We start from the raw sequence: 8576 nt of genomic DNA, 5'->3' as shown, positions 1-8576 counted from the left end.
TACTTACTTTGCTATCAAGGGCTTTACATCGAAACTTGAAATAATCTAAATGCTTTTAATTTAAACGCTCAAAATAATATACGCTGATGAACTACATAGGAAGGGCAAAATTACGTATTTGAGGGCGAGTTTTAAAAATATAAAACACTGGTTGGGTAGACTGTAGAGGTCTAAATGTGGGGGTGTTTGGGCAAAAAATATTTCCCATAAAATACCTGTGCCTTAGATAGGAATTACTCGCAAGACTAGGTACTAGAAATGGGTGATTTGGGGATGGAGGCACGGCCCTATGCCCCCCCCCCCTCCCTCCCCCAGATCCACTCGTGCACATAATAATACAACAGGATTGCAAAAACGGATTGCGGATTTGATCACAATCCAAGTGAAAAAAGGGGATTGCGGGAAGGAATGCAATCCACTTCGGCACTAGGAATGTGGATTGGGAATGCAATCCTTTCAAAAAGGATTTCACCGATGCCTGGTCGGGAGTGCGACTTATTCAGTTGCTTTGAAAGCAAAGCACTTATTTTGGATGCTACACTCTAATATCGTTTTGAACTTTTTAAGATAGGTATTTTTAAAAGGTATTTTCGCTAATGTCACAATGATATGGGCGTTTGAATGACGTAAGCTGTAAAATGTTTACACGCGATTCACTTCTCGCATAACAACAGCGTCCTCACTTTCTTCACGGCACGCCAATGTCTCCCCAAAAATAAGCCCAAAGTAAACAAATATCAATAAAACGATGAAAAATAACGATAGCAACAAATAATTCAGTCTAGCAAAACAGCATCTGCTGGAATGAGTAGGGAGAGAGAGAGAGGAGAGAGAGAGAGAGAGAGAGAGAGAGAGAGAGAGAGAGAGAGAGAGAGAGAGAGAGAGAGAGAGAGAGAGAGAGAGAGAGAGAGAGAGAGAGAGAGAGAGAGAGAGAGATCATTAAGTCAGTAATGACCGAAGGATTAGAAGCTGCATGGCTCCTGCAGCATCTAAAAATTCAAGTTTATCCGGAACGTCACTGAATGCAGAATGAACACTTAATTGCATTGCGAGAGTTCACGTCGGCAAGTAAACTGCAGCATTCAGCTTCACATTACCCAAGTAAAAACGGCTCTCTTTGGGCCTTGTGGGGGGGGGGGGGGGGATTTTGCAACATTGCAACCGTCACCTACCTTCCGCCTCACTTCCCTCCCCAAGACGCCGCCTGGCTCCGCCTCTGCGCCCCCTGCGTCTCACGGGAGACCTCCGTAGAGTCTCCCTCATTCTGACCAGTATTAGCGGGATTCTCGTGTCCACCCGCCTAAGCCAGGTGAAATATTATTAAGTTTGCGGCTCAGACGCTAGAGAGGGTCGTAAAGATGGGGTAGATGGGCGGAGGCAGAGCTTCGGAAACAGGGAGGGTGAGAAAAGTCGAGTAGGAGGAGATAGCATTCTGTTTTGGTGTTCCTAACGGGTTGGAAGAGCCCCAGTGAAATCTAGGGCGCTGACTCGCACTGCCCTTTCCGGGCTGGCGCCGCGGTCAACCCCACCAAATCAGTCCCACGCACAAGGGGGAAAAGCTCAAATTATTGAGCGCTCAAAATATTGAGCGTGTGACGTCAGAGGCTCCCATAGGCGTAATGCTGAGGGCTAAAAAAATTGAGCCGTTTCAGGAACACGTTTTGCAAAAGCAACTCGCAACACCTAGGGAGAAATCGCAACACCCTAGGAGAATCACTAATGATGCAAAACAGATTAGGCTTTCATATTTTTCACTGCTCAAGCTTCAATGATTGGGGGAACACCAATTTATAGGTCGAAATCTTACGGCATACCAGGATGACTTAAAAACAGGCCAATATTTATGTCAAAATAAAAGTTATTTTTTGTCCATTCACGTTTTTTACTAGGGTTCTGTTGGAAAGAGCATTTTTTTATACTACCCAAAATGATAGCGACTCAATTTCACATTACCCATATCGGAGAATATTTTTCATTTGGCGGCGCCGTTTGTTTATTTCGTCGCGACGTCTCCGGTCGCGTGGTTGTCGTCGTCCTTGTGTTGAAGGTAAGTTTTTATCGTTTTAGTTATACTTAGATGTTAAAAGGTACACTGAAAAGTTTGAATATGCTGTGATTTTAAATTTGGAAACACGTAAACGTCAATCAATTCACGTTTTCCTCGATTTGCGTGCAGATAAGTAACAGTCGACGAAAGTGGCGCCATCCGATATGATGTTTTGAAGGAAGGAGACACAACATATTTACGAGAAAATTTTTGTTTTTTAGTGGTCTAAGTGCTTCAAAGAGGCTGTGAATGTTTTCTTCACACAATTTTTCATTAGGTATGATGAGGTAAAAGGTAGTTTCAGTCTTAACTTTCATATAATTGACATTAAAACATATGATAGTCCACTGCTATCAGTGATTGAGTACCTTGATATTTGGCATTTCTTATTAATTTGAATGTATTCTCTATCCATATGTCCTGATAGGAAGTGACAATACTCTGCCAATATGTTTCCATAGTTTTCACATTCATTTTCCAGTCCTTTACATAACATCACAATTTATAATCAACAAAACTCAACTCCTTCGTTACTTCATAACACTGACAGCATGACAGACTGACAGTCAACTTTTGTGTGTGTGTGAATGCTGAAACATAATAGCCACTTTGCTGATTGGCTCATATGAAATAAGATAAAAATGATCCTTTATATCATTTCCATCTGGAGGATCGGAGTCAACGGAAAAGGAAGGCCACGTTCAAGCCTCAAGGTCTAGGCCGCCAGACGCCAGTCGGCAGTCACCACCAAATTTACAATAGGTAGATTTATTCATTATTATACTTTGAGACCCCTAGGTCACTGGATCGGCATCACATTTTCAGCTTCAATATAGTAAAGGTGTTTATTTGTATGATGTGAAATATTTTCCTGAATCAGAATTTAATTATCCCTAGGTACCTACCTGGTAGAGGTTTCGGATTTAATGCTCATTGTTGGTGTGCAGTCAGGATGTTTTGACAGGTCCAGATAGGGAATCCTGAGCAATTTTATAGTAAAGTGGTCTCCTTAATAATATAATCACCACACATTTTATCAAAAGCATTTGCAGAAATCATTCAATGAAGAATTTTATCAATGTTGCACCCATTTCTTAGACGACCTAGGCTGCATCTTTTTTTAGTTCCTGTTGTATGACATATTTTCCATTTTGTTCCACTGCATAAAGAAAAAAAATCGTTTGAGATCACCAAACAGCTTTTCTTTTTCTGGCAGGTCTGCACAACCAGGCGGTCGCTGGCGAGGACGTCGGCCGTCCCTGTGGGTAAGGTCATCTGCTCAGACTTTGTGGAGATCAGCAAGACGTCACCAAGATGAAGACTTCGCTGGAGCAGAAGCCGCTGACCCGTGTCCGATCGGGCAGGTCATGCTCGACGGCACGAGCCACAACTTGAACGACTCGGTGACATCAACAACATGGTGGAGCAGGTGAATGAGTTTGGCGACGTGTTGTGGGACTGCAAGAAGGGTTGTCTGCGTGTTCTGGCTGGCGGAGCGGCGACGCTGCGCAGTCTGTGCTGGCGGTGAGCAGCTGGCCGTGGTGACCGCGCGCGCCCACATGCGCCGACAACCTGTGTGGCTTCGACGGCCCCGGGACAGCCCGATGCCGCCCACTATGCGACGCCGACCGCGCACTGTCCGCACGGCCACATGGAGGTGTGCCCGCGCCTTTTGCCCGCACGCCGCTACTTCGCAGCTGGTCTGCAACCACGCCGTCGCCGCCTGTAGCCCGATAACAAAACGGCTGTCTGATAATGCCGCGTGTTCTTTGTGATGTTGCTACTGTGATGGTTGCTACTGCTGGTCTGAGACTCGATGTTTCCATTCGTCCTTTGCATGTTAAGGATTTGATAATGATTAGCTTAGTCCGAGCTTAGGTCGTTTATATCATTTGTTATATGGCATATTTTGGATCAAAGCAGTACGACACTGCCTCCTGCTTTTGTGATGTATGCTGGCAAGACGCAGGTTCCGGTCGCAGGTCACCCGGTTCCAATGTGGTCGGGCTGACATGCGATAATGTGATGTTGTTTGGCTCGTCTCTGTGTTTCACACTTGATGATGTTTGTGAATCTAACCCACATTGTATAGTATTTTTGTTTGTTTGCGGCCGATGGCCTTGTAAGTTGTACCGTGGCAATGCAGTTTTTCCTGCTATAATTCTCCAATATTCAAGCGTGGGTGGATATCTTTCTGTATTCACGTATTCCCTTCTCCCAGTACAGTCAGAGAATATCAATACAGTATTCATACGGATTATTCAAGCCCTGTATAATTATTTGAGGTGTGCCGAATCCGAAAGGCGACCGATAAAACTACTAGCGGTCAGCGGAAAATGTGACATGATGCCATGGGTTTATGAAAAGTTTAGGTACCACGTAGCATTCAACTTCCTGCATTTCTGTTTCAACTCAGTTTAACGTATTTCAACGAACATAACATCAAAAATGGCAGCCAGTACCGGCTTCACCTGTCACGGAGAACGCTCAAAAAAATTGAGTGTAGATGCTGGCCGGCACTCATTTTTTTTAGCGCCAGCTGACTGTCGTCTGTCGTGGCGCTCAATTTATTGAGTATCGCGGTCCCGAACGACAAGTGGCGCTCAAAAAGTTGAGCGTCTTTAGGGCATTTTCTTTCCAAAAACACCGATATAAATTATCACGGCGAGTGTTCCAGAAGAAACCTTGTTGCTCTCTCTTGCCATTGATACCTTATTTGGATACGATATTTGCCGTAGTGTGACGCTAAAGGCATTGTAAAATACCATCGTTTCGCCTATTCCTTCATAATGGGGCCCGCTCAATTTTTTGAGCGCTCAATTTTTTGAGCTTTTCCCCCTTGTGCGTGGGACTGAAATAGCAGGTCGCGGTGGTAAAGTAAGGGCAAGCAGTCATTGGGTTACACCCTCTCAGGGATCACCGTTTGAGCGGTAGGCCTAATTGGGCAGGTCTGTCATTGGCAGGCCTGGCCCATCTTGCTTATCTGGGTCCACTGGGATGGTCTTTGGCGGTGCGGTCCTCATAGTCTAATGTCTCCACTCTGTCCTATCGTCCCATATCTCAGATCTCTGGAAATGTCTCTTCAGGCCGAAAGAGTTTGCCCCTCCCCCCCCCCTCTAGCCATTTTTACGCCAGTAGCAGCGTTGCCATGGTAGCGTGGCCGAGCGGTCTAAGGCGCTGGTTTAAGGCACCAGTCTCTTCGGAGGCGTGGGTTCGAATCCCACCGCTGCCAGAGATTTTAATACAATCAAGAGAGGAAATTTTTACGTGTAATCGGTGTAATAAGTTTGCTTTTTTAGGGAAAATGTTAAACCACAGTATCATCATACAAGACGGACACTGTATGCATGGCAGAATGTAGAGTAAAACCAAAGAAATTATTCAAAAGTTTCGCCATTAGCTTAAAATGTTTCGGCTCACCCCTAAGTTAACATTCTCATAGCAAGGCTATCTTTAGCGGCCCCCGCCGAAGTTAGTTGGTAGCACTGCTGCTCCACGGCGTACATTTCCTACCAGCCCATAGGGTTTACATGTTAAATGGCCTGTTTTCGGCGAGCGATATCTCGGTCACCCTTTGAAGGAATCAATGGTTCTTGGTCTCAAATGATAGATCGATGAATTTTCTTTCGACAATTCCTCTACCATTTTTCACGAAACCCAGCCGATCTTCTACGGCGTACAGGGTAAAGATTTCTCTGCACGCCAGCACCCGCGATCCGCCTCTCCGATTGTCGACGCGCGGTCCGCGGTAGCGCAGTCGGTAGCGTATCGGGCTACGGATCCGAGGGTCGTGGGTTCGAATCCCGGGAGCGCCGCGTGATTTTGGCTAGAATTGAATGATGTAGATTCTTGAATGTTTGCATAATCAATTATTAATAGCGAATTGAATGTATCTGCCCACTAATCGGCCCCTAAAACATGTTATTTAAGGAATTTAAGAAATGAATGTCACGTGCGCGTCACGACTGCCAACCATAAGCGCTACCATATTCTAGTTTGAACTAACTTTTTGCTAGTCCCGACCACATATAGTAGGTTTTCTAGTAGTTATACTAGAAATTCCTACCAAAGTTCGTCCTACCCTTCACTCAATATACCCTGATCTTTAGTGCACAGATCTTTGAATTAACCAGTCTATAGGATTGCCAGACAAACTGGGTCCAGTGTTCTGGTGGAGAATCATTGGCCATTTCACCAGGCATATCATAAAGAAAAACAATTTTACGAAGAGCCATGCGCTAAGTCTTGATTAAAAGACATTTTTGTGTGAACTGTGCGTGCAATGTGCATGTTTTGTCTGTTGTCTAAAGGTATTGAAATAAATCAAATTTTTAACAGTTCCCGCCTCACAGGTCAAGGTAGCGAAAATAAGGCATAGGGAGTTAGGTACCTACCTGCTCAGGAGTGAAACAGCAGAAAAACGTGACGCTTTTGAATTTTAACACATCTGTCGGACAAGTTTTACCAAAAGTATAAAATGCTCAAATGATAAACGAAGTACGCAGTCATTTCATTTTTCAATAAATCGCTCCTTGAAACAATGGACAGTTACCTAAAGAACACATAAAAATCAGCGTTACCCTACAATATGAATGGCCGGTTAGCTCAGTTGGTTAGAGCGTCGTGCTAATAACGCGAATGTCGTGGGTTCGACCCCCACACTGGCCAAATTTTTGCGACACCGGAGCCAACTGGGCACGAAAATAAAACACTGGGATGGTAAGTAGAAGTGGCAAAATGTCGGAACCCGAGGAACCGGTGCCTAGTGTTTTACATGATGCAACCAATGATGCCTGCAAATAATTTGTATTGGACGCCATTTAATTGCGTCCCAGAAAAGCTATTTCTGGCACCTAAAAGCTGACTCGCCCCAAAATTGGTCCTCAGCACCTATTTGGTGGATACCAGCACCAATCATGGAAAATGACCTTAATTAGCTGTTTCTGGCACCTATTCATCGGTACGCCTTACTCTTTTTTCTGAATCTGGCACCTAAATGCTGAGCGTAGCACCAATCTAGTAGAAAGATGAACTACTGGCTGGTAGAATCATGTTGTTCTGGTATAATGATCCCTGGAGTCTAGCCTAAAGGTTGCCAGTGCAGCTACACTCTAAGACAGCCCCGTAGTGATCTCAGCATTGTATATGACGTTTAAGTAAGCAAATAATATTGATTTGTTTGAAAAAACAATGTCATTTAAATATTTAAAAGTATTTATTTGTAATGCTTAAAGAGAAACATTTTTGTGAGTAATTGTCTCGATTTTGACCATTAAAACTGGTATTGTATTTTTTGACGTCATCAAATAGCTCCAAAAAAGAAATGTACTGTTTTCATTCCGTTCAAGGCCGCTGAGGAAACGCGGGATCTTGCGTGGGACATTGTCCGTTGTGGTCCGTTGTTTGCCGCGCAGAGTTGTGCCGTGGAGCAGAGTTGTGCCTTTTTCATCCGTTTCTTACTTATGTCATATGTGTGCATGAAGCTTTGATTTTGTTTTTGGTTATTGTGTGGCCGGTCAGTCAAACGCCCCTGTAGAAACCGGATGCTGCGTTTGATCGAGATGAAGTCAGACGATGATTGCAGGCCAGAAAGCTAATAATATTGAAAAGAGGGCCGGTTGCGTGGCATGTCTGTTCAGAGTTGACATTTTGCTTTACTCCAGTTTATGACCTGAGAGCCTGGCTGGAAGTGACGGATCCAAACTTTTCACGTTAAAATGGCTGAGGGTGCAATAATCTCTAGTCTCTACATAGCGGGCTGGTATAGGAGCGTCTTGCTATGCTGCACCATAGCTGGCTAGTGATTCTCTTTTGGCTAGAAATGGCATTAATCATTATCTCCACTGGCGAAAATGGCACTTGACATCACCGATGCAACGTCCATGTTGTTAGGATACATAAAATCAGGAATATTAGGTACGCGAATTAGGTAGGCAAACGTGGAATAAAATAGGTGCTGGATGTTTTGGTTTTGGTGCTGAATCAGCAAACAGCAAATACGGAGTTCAACTAGACGATCTGGCAACTTTAGGCTGTGTGGAAGCAATTAGGTGCCAGATTCAGATATTAGGGTCGAATAAGCATTTTGGGGCTGATCAGCAATTAGGTGCCAGAAACAGCTTTTTAGGGACCAGGAACAAATATTCCCCATTTGTATTCAATAACTTTAGTGGTAGGGAGTCCAACTGGTTCTGATTCCAGCTAAGACCGGGTCTGGCTGGTTCTAGAAATGTCCAGTCCGGTCTGGTTCGAGTCTGGTTCCATGCACAAAAAATCACCTTTTGCCACCTATTATAGTAAAAGTTAGCCAACAGCATCATTCGAGTGTTCAGTCACACCATCGTCCTACGAACTAACGAATAATTGGATATCGTAAAATATAAGAATAGGACAAAACACCTAAAACTTACCGATGTTCGCTGACATCTATTGTTCGGGGCACTCACTCTGTTCCGCAGCGCTGTGTCACGATATCCAGCATAGCGATCCTTTGGGCACCATCATGACGGTCTCTGGAACATACCTGAAA

General features: G+C 44.3%; 2 non-coding genes across 2 annotated transcripts; both read left to right on the top strand.

Annotated features, from left to right (window-relative positions):
- Positions 1 to 5197: 5197 nt before the first annotated feature.
- On the top strand, positions 5198 to 5279 carry Trnal-aag. The gene has a single exon. It is a non-coding gene; the product is annotated as a tRNA-Leu (tRNA).
- Positions 5280 to 6641: 1362 nt separating this feature from the next.
- Trnai-aau lies at positions 6642 to 6715 on the top strand. The gene has a single exon. It is a non-coding gene; the product is annotated as a tRNA-Ile (tRNA).
- Positions 6716 to 8576: the final 1861 nt, after the last annotated feature.

The sequence above is a fragment of the Amphibalanus amphitrite genome, unplaced genomic scaffold (assembly GCF_019059575.1).
Source record: "Amphibalanus amphitrite isolate SeventyFive unplaced genomic scaffold, NRLGWU_Aamphi_draft 000601F_arrow, whole genome shotgun sequence".
NCBI classification, from domain to species: Eukaryota; Metazoa; Arthropoda; class Thecostraca; order Balanomorpha; family Balanidae; genus Amphibalanus; species Amphibalanus amphitrite.
The sequence above is the reverse complement of the archived record's forward strand: the minus strand, read 5'-3'. Positions and strand labels throughout refer to the sequence as shown.